The 19,282-nt window shown below is 45.2% G+C and overlaps 1 pseudogene; it reads right to left on the reverse strand.

Annotated features, from left to right (window-relative positions):
* LOC111144396 overlaps positions 1-15,998 on the reverse strand; it is a 42,138-nt pseudogene extending 26,140 nt beyond the window's left edge.
* Positions 15,999-19,282: the final 3,284 nt, after the last annotated feature.

The following is a 19,282-nucleotide window of genomic DNA, read 5'->3' on the forward strand; positions in this document are numbered from 1 at the left end:
TATGTAATGTTTGAAATTCACTCCAGGGAGTAATCTATGGGAGAGGGGGAGGCAAAAGTGGCTAGAGTTGCAAATGAAATAAAATTTGGCATATGTTGATAACTATTTAATCTAAATAATGGGCATATGGAATTCAATATATTAACTCTACTTTTGAATGTTCAATTTTTTAGTAAGAAAAAATTCTATAAAAGCACTTTAAATAAAATCTAACAAAGTAATACAGCCTTACTTAAAAAATAAAAGCGTATCTCACTTGTAATTGTTTCAGTGGTTTCAATAATTAAGCCTCAACTTTCACAAGTCCTTTCTGCTTCTGAAAGTGAGCAACTTTGTCTTGGCTAAGTAATTTCTCTGCAGAAGCTGGGTAAATATTTTGTCTGAGTGACTGACTCGTATGGAAATATATCTGCTGTTTCCTTTCACATATTTTCACCAGATATAATGAAAGCATACGCTCTTGCTGGATTTATAGGGAGGTATGTCAACTTTTTCCTTATTTACTTGAGGTGGTTGGCGTAATTCAAAGTGAAGTATCTTTCAGTCTGAGTTATTTGTCACTGGGTACTCATTAGAAGATCTTTAATACAGAAAAGATATGCTTCTTCTCAACATAAGGCTCATTATATTTGACTCCAATATTTCACACTCCCAAGGTCCCAGATGTCATGTTTTAGGTCATTATCATACGTTCAATCTGAACTCTGTCTACATGTTTCCACATGTGCTCAATTTGGAGAGACTCGAAGATACATATGGGGATGTGGAAAAATCTTAGACCATAGTGACAGGATTATAATTCCGGGACATTCACCTTAGTCTTATATCACCATCAATTTTGAATAAAAACCTCATCTTTTCTATATTCCACTCATTCATACAATGAAAACAAGAGTTATATGTGGAAGAGGCACATGCAACGTAGCAGTTAAGCACTTTGAAGTCGGACTCACTCCAACTCAAAACCACCCCAGAACCCCATGGCTTCATTATTAAGACATAGGACCTTGCCATGCAAAACCTTGGGGATTCCGATCCTCACCTGGGATACTGGGGGGATAATACCACCTATAGTTAGGATTGCATGAGGATTAAATGAGATCATGATATAAAAGCCTCCCAGTACATACTATGCGCACGGCAAACACCAACACCATCTAGACTTTGTTACATGCTGTCCATTGCATTAAGTTGTCTCGAGACAGAAAGACAGATGTCTTTTGTCTTTTGCTTTCCTCAAAGAACTTAATTAAACTAAGACACATTTAAGTGTGAGAAACGCCATCTAAGTATGCCTCGTACATGAAGATTGGCTGCCCAGATCCCCTTTCCAAAGCGACACTGGCGGCCCTGATGGAGGATTGTGTTCAGTGGAAAGAACCCAGCTCTCAGCCTCTTCAGTGTTGGGCTCACCTTTAAGATTTGTTTTGTCCCAAGTCTGGCTATTCCAGAGCAGCTACCATATGGGACTGGACATGGTCTGAGCATCCTGGCCCCTCCATCTTGGTCCAGGTGGGTGAGGTGGTGGCAGGATCATCTCCACAGATGCCCACTGAGATGCCGGCCTACATCTGGCTTAGGTTCACCTTCTCCCTCTGTCCTATCTCCTTCCTGCCTCTCCCATGAGAGATGCTCATGTGCCCTCACCCCTCATCTTACTGTCTGACTCCAGAGAACAGACCTGAGGCAGGGTGCACCAGCAACGATTGGAGGAAGGAGGTAATAAGGTGGGCTTCTGGTCGGACTCCTCGCTGCAGAGCTGGGTCCCTGCCTGGCACACCTGACAGCATTGTTCTCTGCAGAGCTCTGGTTGGGATGACCATGGCTTTCTCCAACCAGCTCTCTCTCTTTTTCCTCCTTCAAGGGGATGATGCCATAAAAAATTCCCTCTTTCAAGAGCATATGCCACAAACTTTGCCTCGTCTGTATTTCCATAAACTCCAACCTTTAGCCAAAGGCTACGTAATTGTCTACAGGACTGAAGCTGAACTGGTTGTCAGGTTAAGTGCTGAAGAGATGGAGGGAAGGCCACTAAGTGCAAAGCGGGGTCTAGACTTTGAATGAGGTATTAGGGAGGGATGCACTTAAATGGGAGTGGATAGAAGAGGCAATTCCTCCAGGAGGAAGTTTGAGCAAAAATACAAAGGTTTAATACCTTAGACCATATATGATGAAAACTGAATTTGGCAAGAGAAAAAGCAGGTGGAGAGGCAGCCGTGGACAGGCAGAGGTGAGCTCTCAGCAAGGGTTTGGACTCTGGTTTATGGTTTGTACTGCATCACAAAACTGAAGGCATTACCATCAGAGTGCGTTGTGTTTGCCTTGACTAATCAGCTAGCAGCTACCCAACGGCTAGCTGGTCCTAGGAAGCAATAGGTCAAATAGGGGATTTTCAATTTCCTGTCTCTATTTCTAACATTAGAAGCAGCATGGAATTCCAAGTCAGCAAACACGCCCTGGGTCTGCACGCTGGAGCAGCCTGCCGGCATCTCGGCTGGGCCTTGGTCAGGAGGGCTGCCACCCGTCCTCCAGGACCTGCCGTGGATTTGCTCTAATGACAGGCACTGGCACACCTCTTACGTGATGAAAATGCTACTGTCGTAGCACATTCCCTCAAGGGAGTAATTCTTATCCTTCCATAATCTGTTAATTTTATTTCAGTCTCTATTATGTTCCTTTACGTTCTTTTCTGATATTTACGATTTGTTTCCTACCTCCACTTGGTGTTTGCACAAGGCTGGCCCATCCCCCCTGGGCACGGTGGGGTGATGCAGCATGTGCTGGGAAAGACGGGGAGGAAAAATCAACAACTTTGCTCATCGTCACCCCCTGTATTCCCTATTCTGGGAAGGGAGGCTCCGGGGAGGGTGGGGCGCACCTAGTGTGCGATTATGGGACAGGCAGAGCCGGGTTTCAGGTGGGCATTCTGCGCAGCAAAGGCCAATTTCCTGTCCCCTGTGCCCAGGCCTGAGCACTGTGCTGACCCTCTGGGCTCAGGCTCTGACCAGTGACTCTGGCCCCTGCCCGGCACCTGCCAGCTCTCAGCTCTCTTCTCTCTGCTAGGGCATTGAGGGGAAATCAGACTAGAGTCGTTCTCAAGCAGCCTTAGTCCATGGTCTTATTCTGAAACTACCAATGTCAAGTGACAATTACTAGTCAGTATTCTGTGTGATCCTAAAGGAGAAGACTGAGTGGGTAATATTACAATTTGTAACTTCTCTTGATGGAAAGACAGCATTCAAGAAGCACAAAAAAATAAAGGCAGTGCAGGAGACACTTCAGCAAACACAACCCCAACAGGGCTTAAATCCAGAATAAACCAAGACCTCCCACAGGTCAGACATCCTCATTACCCTCACCGTCATCCCTACTGTCCTCGTGATCACATCACCTAGATGGCGGGCAGGGAAGCCAAGGGGATTCCCACGGAAGGGGACCTCCACCTGGTGGGGGGGTGGGGGTGGTACTCAGGTACTCAGGGCTGTCCTGTGTCTTCAGAGACATAACCACATGGGGACCTTTTCCGGAATACCTGAGCAGTATATTTGGACTCTGAGTTGATGTGGATGGAGCACGACTGTCGGGCAACATGAGGGACCATTCTCCACCTGGGGTTCGTATGAACACTCCTGTCCATTGGGCAGAAGACCAAGCCGGGCTGTTCTCCTCCACATGCCATGCCCGGGGAGGAAATCACATCAGACTATAACTTCCTGGGAGAAGCCAGAAGTATTGGGTCTTCCAGTGACTCCTTGTGTGTAAACAGAACCATTTATCTGTGGGGATCAAAGCCTTGATTTATGGCTCTGACCTCTGGAGCTGATGACAGGGAGGGAGGGAGGGAGGGAGACCTTACTTTTATGGTGAACCAGTTCCCCCTATGACTCGTTATTTCTGATGAAGTTTACAATGTGATTTCCACACGAGATAAAAGCCATGGTGGGATTATGAGAAAAGATTAGGCTCTAACAGTGGTGATCTTCTGAAGGTGATCACCGTAACCCAGAACGCAGACAAACACTGACGTGTGGTGGGTTCCATGATTCTATCCCGAGGGCTATGTGTTTGCAAAGAGAGAGATTTATGAAGCCCGATCATTTACCTGGGAAATAAATGCACTTTTTGGTGAGTGCTAATGCTTTTTTCTCTGGGAACATTGGAGAACACAGTGTGTTTAAAAAAACAACAAACTTCTGAAGAAAAGAGCAAAATCAAACAGAATGCCTACTTCTTAAAACGAGTTGAATCTTTCCAGTGAGGACTAAAAGCTTCTAATATTTATTTGTTCAGCTCATTAATTACTAAATTGGGGATATGAGGTCAGGACCCCAGACTAGGAAGGGACCTGGGGTTTGGCTGCATACATACATGGATAAAAGAGAGGGAAAGAGACAGTGTGCATAGGATCCATGTTTTAAAGTGGATTTTTCTTCTACCAAACTTTCAAAGAAGAAATAACACCTATTCTCCTGAAGCTGTTTCAAAAAATTGAAGCAGAAGGAAAACTTCCAGACTCTTTCTATGAAGCCAGCATTACCCTGATCCCCAAATCAGTCAAAGACCCTACCAAAAAGGAGAATTTCAGACCAATATCACTGATGAATATGGATGCTAAGATTCTCAATAAGATCCTAGCAAACAGGATCCAATAGTGCATTAAAAAGATTATCCACCATGACCAGGTGGGATTCATTCCTGGGTTACAAGGATGGTTCAACATTCACAAATCAATCACTGGGATAGAAAAAATTAATAAGAGAAGAGAGAAGAACCACATGGTCCTCTCAATTGATGCAGAAAAAGCATTTGACAAAATCCAGCATCCGTTCCTGATTAAAACGCTTCAAAGTATAGGGATAGAGAGAACATTCCTAAACTTCATCAAATCTATCTATGAAAGACCCACAGCAAATATCATCCTCAATGGGAAAAAGCTTGCAGCCTTCCCATTGAGATCAGGAACACGACAAGGATGCCCACTCTCACCACTCTTGTTCAACATAGTATTAGAAGTCCTAACAACAGCAATCAGACAACAAAGAGAAATAAAGGGTATCCAAATTGGCAATGAAGAAGTCAAACTCTCTCTCTTCGCAGATGACATGATTCTTTATATGGAAAACCCAAAAGACTCCACCCCCAAACTACTAGAACTCATACAGCAATTCAGCAACGTGGCAGGATACAAAGTCAATGTACAGAAATCAGTGGCTTTCTTTACACTAACAATGAAAATACAGAAAGGGAAATTAGAGAATCGATTCCATTTACTATAGCAAGAACCATAAGATACCTGGGAATAAACCTAATCAAAGAGGTAAAGGATCTGTACTTGAGGAACTACAGAACACTCATGAAAGAAATTGAAGAAGACACAAAAAGATGGAAGATCATTCCATGCTCTTGGATCGGAAGAATAAACATTGTTAAAATGTCTATACTGCCTAGAGCAATCTATACTTTTAATGCCATTCCGATCAAAATTCCACCAGTATTTTTCAAAGAGCTGGAGCAAATAATCCTAAAATTTGAATGGAATCAGAAGAGACCCCGAATCGCTAAAGAAATGTTGAAAAACAAAAATAAAATTGGGGGCATCACGTTACCTGATTTCAAGCTTTACTACAAAGCTGTGATCACCAAGACAGCATGGTACTAGCATAAAAACAGACACACAGACCAGTGGAACAGAGTAGAGAGCCCAGATATGGACCCTCAACTCTATGGTCAGTTAATCTTCGACAAAACAGGAAAAAATATACAGTGGAAAAAAGAGAGTCTCTTCAATAAATGGTGCTGGGAAAATTGGACAGCTATATGTAGAAAAATGAAACTCGACCATTCTCTTACACCGTACTCAAAGAGATAAACTCAAAATGGATAAAAGACCTCAACGTGAGACAGGAATCCATCAGAATCGTAGAGGAGATCATAGGCAGTAACCTCTTCGATATCAGCCACAGCAACTTCTTTCAAGATATGTCTCCAAAGGCAAAGGAAACAAAAGTGAAAATGAACTTTTGGGACTTCATCATGATCAAAAGCTTCTGCACAGCAAAGGAAACAATCAAGAAAACAGAGAGGCAACCCATGGAATGGGAGAAGATATTTGCAAATGACAGTACAGACAAAAGGTTGATATCCAGGATCTATAAAGAACTCCTCAAACTCAACACACACAAAACAATCATATCAAAAAATGGGCAGAAGATATGAACAGACACTTCTCCAATTAAGACGCACAAATGGCTATCAGACACATGAAAAAATGTTCATCATCGCTAGCCATTAGGGAGATTCAAATTAAAACCTCATTGAGATACCACCTTACACCAGCTAGAATGGCCAAAGTTGGCAAGACAGGAAACAACGTGTGTTGGAGGGGATGTGGAGAAAGGGGAACCCTCTTACACTGTTGGTGGGAATGCAAGTTGGTGCAGCCACTTTGCAGAACAGTGTGGAGATTCCTCAAGAAATTTAAAATAGAGCTTCCCTATGACCCTGCAATTGCACTACTGGGTATTTACCCCAAAGATACAGATGTAGTGAAAAGAAGGGCCATCTGTACCCCAATGTTTATAGCAGCAATGGCCATGGTTGCCAAACTGTGGAAAGAACCAAGATGCCCTTCAGTGGACGAATGGATAAGGAAGATGTGGTCCATATACTCTATGGAGTATTATGCCTCCATCAGAAAGGATGAATACCCAACTTTTGTAGCAACATGGACGGGACTGGAAGAGATTATGCTGAGTGAAATAAGTCAAGCAGAGAGAGTCTTTTATCATATGGTTTCACTTATTTGTGGAGCATAACAAATAGCATGGAGGACAAGGGGAGATGGAGAGGAGAAGGGAGTTGAGGGAAATTGGAAGGGGAGTTGAACCATGAGAGACTATGGACTCTGAAAAACAATCTGAGGGTTTTGAAGGGGCGGGAGCTGGGGGTTTGGGGGACCCAGTTGGTGGGTATTAGAGAGGGCACGGATTGCATGGAGCACTGGGTGTGGTGCAAAAACAATGAATACTGTTACGCTGAAAAGAAATAAAAAAAATAAAAAAAAATAAAGTAGGCAGAGAGTCAGGCAGAGAGAGAGAGGAGGAAGCAGGCTCCATGCTGAGCAGAGAGCCCGATGCGGGGCTTGATCCCAGAACCCTGAGATCATGACCTGAGCCGAAGGCAGAGGCTTTAACCCACTGAGCCACCCAGGTGCCCCCTATTGATTGCTTTATATTTGGGAATAAATCCACACCATCAAATCGTTCCTTGTATTTTTGTAGAAATAAACCAAGGAACAGAAAGAGTAGCTGGAATGTCAATGACCACATGTCTCTTCTCTGGCAGAGCTCAGACCAGTCTGTGTTTTCTTTTCTTGGTGCAATATTCTGACGTGTGCCAGTGTGTTGAGTCACCATTAACCACATTTTTTTTTTCTTTAAAAACAAGCTGATGGCTTAGAAGTTGATGTTGGAAAAGTCACACAAGCACCGCAACGTTGTGCGTCTGTGCTAGCACACACCTCTTGGGAACTCAGTAAGCAGGGCTTCCTGGCAGCATGGGAAGAACCCCAGCCTGATGGCTCGACTCTGTCTTGATTGTCACCCACCTACATCATTCCCTTAAGGCATCACATGGAAAATACAGCCTAGTGCTTTATATTTTACCCAGTCTAAAAGAAACTATCAATTAGAATAATCCAATTACTGCAACCCTATGAAATTCAGGCTCCAAAAGGTGAGAAGATAATTGAGAGAAGCCCTAGATTAATAATGATAGTAATAAAACAGCAAGTCCCATGGTTTATGAATCAGACACTGCCCCCGGCACTTCTCACATTCACGTCTAAGCCTTTTGCCAACCACATGGGGTGGACATAGCTGCCATCCCATTTTACAGATGAAAACATTGAGGGCAGAGCATGTATATACATTACTTCAAGTTACAAAGTTAGCTTTTGGCAGAACCAGATTTCTAAAGGAGGCATTCTGATTCTAGAATCTGCAACACATACTTCAATGTATCAAATTTGTTCCTCTTTGTGAAAGTAAGTCTGATACCCAAGATATGACATGCCTAAGTTGGCAACCGCAGAACTGACAGAATGTCCCAGCCCTGAAAGACATTACCTGCCCCACCGGAGTAGGCTTATTTGCTTATTCTCCCCAATCTCTTGGGTGGGATGACTGGTTGCTTTCTCTCGCCGTTCTTTCATCCTACTGCCCCAGAGTAGGCGTCTTTTGGGATGATGAATACATGTTGAATAAAACAGTTTACTGGACAAGAGAGGGAGGATATGGACCAAACCAAAGAAAGATACCAACAGACATTTTATACAAATCATAATTTCGGAGAAGTCTTCTAACACTTAGAACCAAGGAATTGTTTTCAAGTACCCGTTCTTTTCTTAGAAACAATTCTGTATGGGATTAAAATGATTTTAGAATAATTGTAAGACTTGCAAATTAAACCCAGTCACTCTCAAAGAAAAATTAACATGTGTTTTTTTACACGGGTGCCTGTTAATTTGAAACTTCATTGTAAAATAAAATGCTTTCTTTTTCCCTCAAGAATAGGGACCTGAAGGACCTGTGCGTGCAAAGTGGCTTCACTTTTTATTTTTGGAAACCAGCTCTCCTTGTGAATTAATGTCCTAATACAGTAATCTCTTATACTGTGATAAATTCCAGAGAGACAGACATCATGCCTCTAATTTTTTAAAGTTGTTCCATAAATCCAGCTGCCACAGCACAGGGAGGGCAAGTGAACAGTCTGTTGTGTGCGGGGCTGCACACGGGGCTCCTGTAGGGGTGGGAGACAAAGAAGCTCTGGCTGGACTAGGGCATCGTGAGGCCCCCCTGACCCCAGGCCGTCACGTGAATCTTCATCTGCTCCACTTGGATGACCAGGACCCGAGACAGTGATGTCTGCCTATGGATATCTCGCAGGGACAACGATCAGGTGTTAGGATGTCTGGGGAAGGTTTATTAAATGAATAAGGGACCAAATTTTGGTTTTTATTAAACAATAAGAAATTAGACTTTAAATCATTAAACTTTAAATCATTAGACTTTAAATCAGTACGTACTCAGAGGCAAGGCAAGCTCGAGGGTCTGCTCTCAGCCTTCGCAGCCAAGCGCACCTGGACTCATCACCACTGCAGCTAGTACTGCTATGCATGGACTCATCCGGGAATTTTGTCTGCGCCTTTCTTTTTGGATGTGAGACTTCCTCTAGGCACCTGGTTTGCTCTTCTTCCCAAACAGTAATCCTAGACAGCAACCTAAAACATCCCTGGCAACCTCCTGAGAGCAAGTGGCTCTGGATGAAGCTTGGAGGACGCAGGTAGGTTTAGCGAGACAGTGACGGTGGAGATAAAGGGTGCCAGTCCCTGCCAGGTGCCCCGAAGACTGGGAGAACCAAACAGCACCCCTGCTTCTACCTCTCTTGAGATACAAGATTATCTCCTGTTTCCTTGAACTTGGGTCTGCATCTCCCCACCAGACAGGAATGACCGGAGGCTGGTGCAGGCTCACGCACCCCCTGTCTACTCCCCAGGCTTTGCTTCCAGTGGTTTTGCTTTGAAAACTTTTCATTAAATGGTTTTGCTTTGAAATATTGATACTATTATTTTAGATGCAAACAGGTCCACCCACATTCAGAATTCCCTGTTATGCTAAAATAAGGAAACGCTATCCCACTGATCAGTAGATGGCAAACTTGCTACACCTAAATGATGAGGTTTGTTTTTTTTCTGTTAGAAATTTCACTGACATTCTGTTCCAAAATATTTAAAGCTCTTTAAATTGGTGGTATACTTAGTTTGTGGTAAAACTGACCCCTCCCTCTGAAAGATGTGAGCATTTATATCAAAGTTCTCATTTTTAAGATATTGTAGAAAGTATCCCCATTCGTATAAACGAATGACACGCTTTCCACTGACAACATAAGTCAGGGTTTCAATTCTTACTAATTAAACCTTTTTCTCATTTTCTTTCAAAATATCCTCTCCAATAGTCACCACACGTAAGAGTTCCACCTGAAACAAACCCCTGTGATTACCAGAAACAGCATGACGATCTGCTTGCCATGACTGCTTCATTCTTTCCCTATGCTCAGGGCACGGTTTTTGTTACTGCATTAATATTTTGTAACCAAGCATAAACAGAAAATTAATATGTTGAGATTACCTACATGGAAGTAGCATATAGGCATTCAAGAAAAGACAAAGGGAATTAAGATCTTAAAAAACAAATTAATATGATTGAGAAAATCACCAGGCAGCCTGAAGACTTATGCATTTTAATTGACTGATGGGAAATCCATTTTGGGTATTGCGCTGTTTTCTCTTTTCTCAGACTTCTGACAGTTTGCAGTGTGGCCTGAAGAGAAATTGCGACTTTTCCCTGTTGTTAAATAGTAGTAATTTCCGCTGAATATTTTAGTGGTCTGCACTGAGAGGACCACCTCACAGCAGAACACCAGGGGCCAGTAAAGTGCACACACAGGAAAAAAGTCACAGCTGAGAAACGGGGCTTGCAGCGAACAGGGAGTTCCGTCAGGTTTCGCTCTTGTGGGATACTGAAGAAAGGCTCTGGGTGAAGGTCAGGGTCCAGCTTATCTATTTTGGAAGACACCCTAAAACACAGTAACATGAAATCATAATTCTTTTAGGACAATCCCAATCTTGTGGGTCAGTGTTGCAGGCAGGACACAGCATGAATGCTGCCCCTGGTCCGGACAGCGGGAGGTGGTGCTCGGCCAGATGCCTTCCAGCTCTCCTCTGTTGAGGCTGGAATGCTTAAAAAAAACGGTGTCTCTACGGTTTTCTTTTGTTTGTTTGTTTTCGTTGTGATTCTGATTTGCTTTTCCTGGTGCTTAGTTAGTGCACTGCTGGTGGGAATTTTAAAAATGGTGTTGTTACAATGCAAACAGTATGGCTGTTCCTCAAAAAGTTAAAAGTAGAACTATTATCTGACCCAGCAGTCCCACTTCTGGTTGTATATCCCAGGAAATGGAAACTGGATCTTTTTGTTGTTGTTGTAAGATTTCCAGGCCAAGAGAGAGCACAAGCAGGGGGAGCAGCAGACAGAGGGAGAAGCAGACTCCCCACTAAGCAGGGAGCCCCTTGCGGGAATCAATCCCAGGACCCTGGGGTCATGTCCTGAGCCAAAGACAGATGCTTAACCCCCTGAGCCTCCTGGGTACCTCAGTGAAATCTGGACTTTAAAGAAGTGTCTGTCCACTGTGTTCACTGGAGCATTCGTTAACCACAATGGCTAAGTTATGCAAACAACCCAAATGCCCATGGACAGATGTGCAGAGAAAGACAATGTGGCTCAGACATACAACAGAGTCTTATTCAGCCTTATAAAGAGGGGGAAACCGTGACATTTGTGACAACACAGATTATGCTGAGGTAAACCAGGCACAGAAGGACGGACGCTGCATGATCTCTCTTATGTGTGGAATCTAAAACGTCCAACTCGTCGACGCAGAGAGGAGAACCGTGCTTGCAGGCAGGGGATGGGCGGAATGAAGAGTTGTTGTTCCGTAGGTATAAAGTTCAGTTTTGCGAGATGAACAGGTTCAGGATCACCTTCTACAGCACAGTGCCTATAACAACACAATGCTGTGCGCTAAAATCTTGTGAAGGTAGATCTCATGTTAAGCATTCTTACAACACAACACAAAACAAAACAAATCCAAGAAACAAAGAGGCACAAGGAGGCTTTCAGAGGTAACGGTTGTGTCTGTTCCCTTGATTGTTGTGACGGCTTCATGGGTCTTTGCATAACCCAGTCTCATTGGATGGCATACAGTGAGTTTGTGTGGTTTTTGTAAATCAGTCGTACTTCCATAAAGTTGCATAGAAAATGGACTTTTTCACTTATGTATCCGGTGCCTGGGCTCTGCATGTGAGTCCTTGGCGCTTTTTCCTGGCTCCCAGGTAGCTGAACGTACACAGAGCCTCGCTTCACTCAGCGAGCACGCCCAGATGCCAGGGGTGGTGTAGGACTGCTTAGGACCTAGCCTTGAGACTGCCAGGATCTCCTGTCTCCCATAATCGATTGGGGGAAAAGAAGCACTAAGGCCAGACCCAATCTGAAGAAAGGAAAATTAGACTTCTCTTCCTCGGGGGAAGATGTAGCAAAGCATTTCCAGCCATCTTGAATCTACCAAAATAAGTACAAACAAGGAAAATTCAATGAGTTCTTAGGGAGATTAGAATTCCAGAGACTTTCAGCCTAATGCATTGGACAGTATCATTTTATATGGAAAACGGACAGATAGGATTTTCTGCACTGCAGGTGCTAAAATCATGATGTGTTCTAGCTAGTGCAAGGCCTTGCCAGGACACACGTCCTCTCATGTGCACCAAAAAGGAGCAAGTGCTGAGACTAGGTTTCATCCGTCACAGGCCTGCAGGGAGCACTTGCCCCTCCTCCTCCTCGGCCCAGCTCAGCTTTCTCAGCGATGGGGAAAGCCGCAGAGCCCCCACCTCAGGCACATTTCTGCCCTTTTGCAAATCAGAGTGAGTGATTGTGAAGTGCGTGCATATGAGGCCATCACAAGTATATATGTTTCTATTCATTAATTCTAATAAAGAGGGTATTTTTGTTATAATCTAACTTGATGCCATCCATTCTTATTTTATGAAAAATGCTCCTTTTAGGTTAGAAGTGTCCATTGCAGTCTCAGATCAAAGATCAATCACACGAAATCCTCGGAGAGGTTTGGGATGTGCTGTAGCTGTCCACAGCTAATGACGCAGGTTGATTCTAACTCCCATACGGGCCTTCAGAGTAGAGGCCCTTCTAAGCAGAGTCTTACCTGTCTCCCTCTTGTCTGGATCCAGAATGGGATCTATTTTTAAACATCGTGCGTATACCGGAGATGACGTTGATATTTTATACAGTCTTTACTTTTTCCCTAAGTGAAGACTGAGCAGCAACATTTTTCTTATTCAGTAAAATTCACATTCTTGAGAGACTTACTTTTGGGGATATTATCTTAACTGACGTTGAGAGCTTACAGTTTCTTCTGATCATAAATGCTGACTGCCCTATGCAGTTCTTGAGCATTGGAAGGTAATGGCCAATTATAGTAAACTACAGATAAAAGAAAATGCCCTTTAAAATATATAAAAAAAAATTAGGGGCACCTGGCTGGTTCAGTGGGTTAAGCCTCTGCCTTCGGCTCAGGTCATGACCTCAGGATCCTGGGATCGAGCCCCGCATTGGGCTCTTGGCTCAGCAGGGATCCTGCTTCCCCCTCTTTCTCTGCCTGCTTCTCTGCCCACTTGTGATCTCTCTCTGTCAAATAAATAAATAAAATCTTAAAAAGAAATAAAATATATCAAAAAACATATATTCCTAAAAAATGGAGAGCTCATTCTCACTCTGCCTTTATATACTTCGGGATCGGGCGCCGTGTAATTGGGGTGATTCATGCACATCGGTTCAGCTCTGGTGGCAACGCTTGTCAGTCACAGAGCCTGCTACCCGGTCCTGCTCTGATGGAAGTTCCAACACTCTCGTTCTGTCTTTTATAAAAGTATCTCACGTGTTTAAAAAGTAATGGTCAGGTCCTTGATAAAGCCAAGCAACAACCCAGAGGCGGCCCGTCTCTAACATGAACGACAGTGTTTTGTTTCGAGTCCTGTTTTCTAACCAGTGTACTTTGGGCTCAAAATCTGGGTGTCTTGCAAACCTGTGAAGAAAAGATCTCAGTTGGTGTGGATTGTAACTGCCGGGTGCATCCTGGAACTCCAGATGACCACACACCAGATTTGAACAGGGGCGCTCACGCCAGTGTCTTGCAGTGAAACGACATCTAACTTCCTCTGAATGATCCGAAGCGGCATGGAAATACGCCCGGTGGTGGGAGGTAAAAGTGCATGGAGCACCTTTACAGCACGGTCTCACCATCTCCCCCTTTGAACTCTTCTTCTCAATCTGAACAACTGGAAAGGGTAAGTGTAGGTACAAGAAAATTTAAAGACAGGCATAAGAATCAGTAGGCATATTGTAACATTGGCATTACGGAGAGTTTTTCCAGACTCAGTTTATCAGAGGGTGGAACGTCGGTAAGGGTCCTTGTACCTGCTCTTAGGCAGCACATCAAGTCCTAGCCTCCAAGCCAAGTTTGCAGCCCTCTGGCCGTGGACCCCCTGCGGGCTTCCAACTTCGGATTCCGATTCCTGCCCTCCCCGAAAGTCCAGCTGGACAACTGGAACTTTCACTTCTGCTACTTGGTCATCACCGAGCATTTTCTCAACCTCAGGGGGTCGTTCACAATATTGCCTCGACTTGTGAAGAAATGAGCCACATAGAGGTGTTTATTTTATTAATATGGAAAGGCAGGACCTCGCATGAAGGTACTAACTTGGCCTGGGGAAACTTGATGGCTTTTACAGAAACGGAGTGACATGCTGGTCACATCTCGGGAACCCTTCTTGCATCCCATGCCTGGTGCTGAGGCAGTGTGTATGTTAGCCTGATTAAAGCCACCGTACAATCTTTTGAGTTCAAATGCTGTTAATCTAATCTTGAGGTTGAGGGAGGGATCCCCAAGGACAGGAGCTGGAGTTTAAAGGAGGATTTCTGAGCCGCAGTTGCTTGTGCTGCTGGACATTCCCTCTCTAGAACGTTCACAGGGTCCAGACTGCTACACCAGCATCACCTCCCAGCACCCCATTTCCGTAGGTCATGGAAACTGGGCCTCATGGGTTTCCCTTTCTTTGGAACTGAGGAATGAGAATTTGGCTGGAGAGAGCCCTGGGCTGGAGAGGACTCATAATGTCGATGTCTTCCACAATGTATGTGGGGGGGTAAGACTGCAGGGACGTTGGTGCACAATATGAACTACGTTTTCCAGGAAAAACAATACCTGAACGCTATTTTCTGTTTGCTTTTCTTTCTTCTTCTTCTTCTTTTTTTGATAATTTAAGGACTTGTTTAATTTTAATTTTTTTAAAACCAGTTTCATTTTCTCCCACTTGATAGAAGCAGGGAAGGAGAAAATTTTTAGCTTGAAACAGTTATTAATTTGGATACACAAAGATGGAAATATAATAGGTTTGCTCAATTCTAATATGTATGATCTCTAAATAGTGAGAAAAATCTACCCTTGTTGCTATAGTAACTAGAAATTTTCTTCTATATCTTTATTTTTTTTAAAACACTGGATTCAGGTGCAATTTTTTTTTATAGTATGCTTGCCAACAGCAAAATTTTCCCTCCAACCTACCGTGCATGATTTCACTCACAAGGTTTGTGGGGTGACAGGGACCACTCTGAAATGTGGCAAGACCTACTTGAATTCGTATGACTGTATGGCCATGTGCGGATCTGAAGACATACACAAAATTAAGTAAAATGGTACAATACAATGGCTCACTCCCAAGTGATTTTTACCCAGTCACATTTAGGGGAATGGAAAAAAAAATGAAGGAGATATAAGGAAATTTGATTAAAAAATTAAAATGTGGAGGGTCTCTTCAAATATAAGGAAATCTACATTGTGTGAAAGACATTTCAGCTGGCATTATCTAACTCTTTTTTATAGTTAAGATTCCCAGCATAAAGGACCATACCCTTGGAACAAGCGATTTTTAACTCTCCTGTAATCTGACCTTCTCAGCGTCCGAGACTTTTCTCTGGATTTGCGCATTCATTCTAAAATATTATGGAGTATCTAGCCCATGCCGGATGTGTTGGTTGTCCTGAGGCCATAGGACTGAGAGACACAGGCCAGGTAACCACGCCAGGGAAGCCGCTGGGCTCTGCCCATCACCGTGTCCTTGGAAACCCCTCCCTCACACCGGCCCCCCAGCAGGCAGCTGGAGCCTGTGAGCACAGATTTGCTGCAAGTTCCAGCAATGGAACTCATAGCTGTTAATGCTCACATGAAAATATCCTCCTGCTACATGAGTGTTTACTTACGAGGAGTCGGTTATAGGCTACTACGCTGTCCTGGTGCGTATCTACGTTGGCCATGGTTAGATCCCTGACTGATGAAGGAACAATCCCCCCGGATTACTTCAGTGCAAACTCAGGCACACAAAGTAAAGGAAATCCAGCCCCAAATTCACAGAGCCAACCAGCATGGATGCCCCAGGCCTCGCTTTTTCTGACACAACCGCTAGCCTCCCGCAGAATGCCGCACAGGTGAGTCCTTGACACTGTTGATCATCAAATCGCGTCTCTGTTCCTCGATCCCAACCAAATTCTTCTTCCTCCGAGCTGGGGCTTGGGATAGGCTGCATCACTGACGCTGCTGTGGGCTCGCACATTTTGAGCTCGAGATATGTTCTGAGCACTGGACTACATGCTGTGTTTGCCTGCCGAGCCCTATAGTGAGACACACTTGATAAATGGACAACGGGAGACACAGAGCCCAAGCGATCTCCATGATGCAGCCTGTGGGGCCGGCACTCTCGTTCAGAGCCACGGGCCTCTGGACTCCACATCCCAGAACCTCAGAGTCCTCTCTTCCTCCTCCTCTTCCGGTCTCTTCCCATCTGGTAGCAAGTTTCACCAGGTGGGTCATCCCAACTAGAGCAGATGGCGTCTTCCTTCTCACCGATGCGATGATGGCTGATGGGAGTTCTAAGACCAAGTCCGTTCGCAGCCTGCCTTTCCCCCACCATGACTCACCCCTGGACTCCTACATCCTTTCCTCTGTGTGCTGTATCATCTCTCTGTCTCCATGGCAGCGTCTCACTCGACATGAACACAGGCTATAACAGCCCTCAACATCGTAATTAAGAGACTACTCCCTCGTCTCCATGAAATCCTCCATGCGTGGCATCCTTTCTAGACTCCGAAAACTTCTTGGAAGACACTTTTATAACCCCTGTGGTGAGCTCAGGGGTCCGTGAGGATGCTGACCATGCTTCTGAGCATGGCTGGCCCAGGGAATTAGCGTCCTTCCCCACTTACACTGTGATGCCTTGGCCCTGCACAGAGTCAGGTGTGGGAGGGCCTGCAGGGCAGAAGTCCGGTCTGAACGGTCACGGTTGGATGTGGGAGGGGCCAGACTCCTCCTTCTGGCTCCATGGGGTTTACCTACCAGCCTGAACCAGGCCAGATCCACCAGTCTCCTCTGCCCTCATTGGTTTCTCCATATCCACCTCTCTGCTGGGTATCTTCTGCCCCCCCACCTGGAAGTGCTAGTGTTCAGGCCCCCAGGTGCTGGCTCTGCCCAGGTCTCTCCTCCAACTCATCCACGCATCATGTCTGCTCCAATTCAAGGGCCCCAAGTGACAGGAAGCCGTGACAGCACCCTGGCCCCAAACTGAGAAGGAAAGGAGCAGAGTTGACACTCAGCGCCAATACCTCATCAGCCCAGATCCCACAGCTCCTGAGACGGGAAGCATAAGGTACAGTGTGGACAGGCCATCGAGGGAACCTCCAGGAAAACTACAGAAACAAACAAAGACCACCCAGACTAGAAAAACCATGGCTATTTCTTCAGAACATGCTACAGTGCGGGAATCACTTTGGCTCAGCAGAGACTCAAAGACAGGCAGGGGATGGGGGCGCTTCCTGGTGAAAACGGAGAATGTAGGAAGCATGTTCTTCCTGCCATCTGCTGGCCAGGGATGCTGGACGGCAGTGTCCTCTGCATTGGATTGGGAATGCGTCTGGCGTCCTCTGGGTGGTCCTGAGTCGTCAGCAGGGGCGGAAGCATAGGGAAGCTGATGGTCACAGACTGGGTTTGACCCCTCCGGGCTGATTGTTGCAGCGGGTGTGGGTCAGAGCTCCATGGCCCTACGGGGTCTGGCCGTCTTCCCTGGATTCAGTCGTTCTGTCTCTTCCAAAACCCAGACTCACCTCCAACTCATTTCCCTATTCAACTTCCCAATGTTAACATGGAAAATTTAACTCTTGATTTGATGCTATCCTTTGAAACTTGCCCCTTTTCCAACCCTTTCTGGGGCTTGCAAAACCCTACCCATGCTCCCATCCAGGGAGGTCGCTGGCACACAGAGGTCCCTCTCCAACTCCAGCCGTGATTGCCTCTTCCACCAAGCAATGCTGCCATCCGTTTGCACAAACAAAGCCAGCTCTTAGCTCTGAACCTGATACCTGCTCTTCCTTCCACCTAGAATCCCCTTTCCCCTTCCTGGGTGTCCACATGGCTCTTATTCCATTGGTTCTCTGCTCAGATGTCTGTCCATGAGACAGACCTGCTTCCTCACATTCCCCAAAGTCGTGCTCGCATCCCCGAGTCTCTGTCCCAGCACTGGTGCTCGCTTCCAACTTGTAAGGATGCTCACAGGGGGGTGCCTGGGTGGCTCCATCAGTAAGGCGTCTGCCTTTGGGTCACGTCATGATTCCAGGTCCTGGGCTTCTTGCTTAGCCGGGGCTTTGCTTCTCCCTCTCCCTCTGCCTGTCACTCTTCTTGCTTGTGTTCTCTTGCTTTTTTACTTTCGTTCTCTCTCAAATAAATAAATTTAAAAAGTAACTAAAATTAAAAAAAAGAGAGTTCACAGGACTGTCTCCACTATAGCGTAGAATGGGCGTCTTAAATTTAATCTGTCCAAAGTCAAATTCCTGATTTCCCTAAACCCGGACCATAGAATCATCTTTGTCCGTGAATCTTCCCATTGGACAAGCCCAGCTTGTGTTGTCCCGGCCATGGTCTGACCTAATCTGCATGGAGAGGGGCCGTGAGTGCTGTATAAACACAAACAGAACTATGTTAAACACAGATCAACCCATTCTGCTGTCTGTGGCCTGTGTGTGTCAGTGGCAACAGAGACCTGTGAAATGGAACAGAGCACATGGACTGAGCCTTTGTGGAGACTTGTGTTTAATTAATCTGAAGGATCAAGGGGGTGTGAGTGACAGGACGTAGAGCAGAGACTCCTTAGGTCAAGTGCAGACAATCACAGACACAGACAGACAGGCCCCCGGTAGACTATGCTACAGGTTACTGTGTTTCTCTCTGCAGACCCAGCAGGCTGTGGGGAAAATCGGGGAAGGAAATCTTGGCTCTGCTGCTTTTCTTCCCTTTCCCCTTCCCCTTTCAGCATTTCCTGCTGCTCAGTCTCTGCTTTCACTGCTCAGTGTCATGACCCCGGCTTACATCTTCATGATCCTTACCATGGCTTCCTGCCCACTGACACCAGGACTGCGGTGACAAGGACCCACCCACAGCCTCATGGTGCTGTGGTTATTATGGTAATAGCTTACTAATTCCCGTTACTGTGGGTAACGTTGACCTCAAATGAGAAAGTTGGGTGATAGCAGCAGGTGAGTTGGGGCAATGTTCT

Source organism: Enhydra lutris, unplaced genomic scaffold, assembly GCF_002288905.1.
Source record: "Enhydra lutris kenyoni isolate GAN:26980312 unplaced genomic scaffold, ASM228890v2 scaffoldscaffold11, whole genome shotgun sequence".
NCBI lineage: Eukaryota > Metazoa > Chordata > Mammalia > Carnivora > Mustelidae > Enhydra > Enhydra lutris.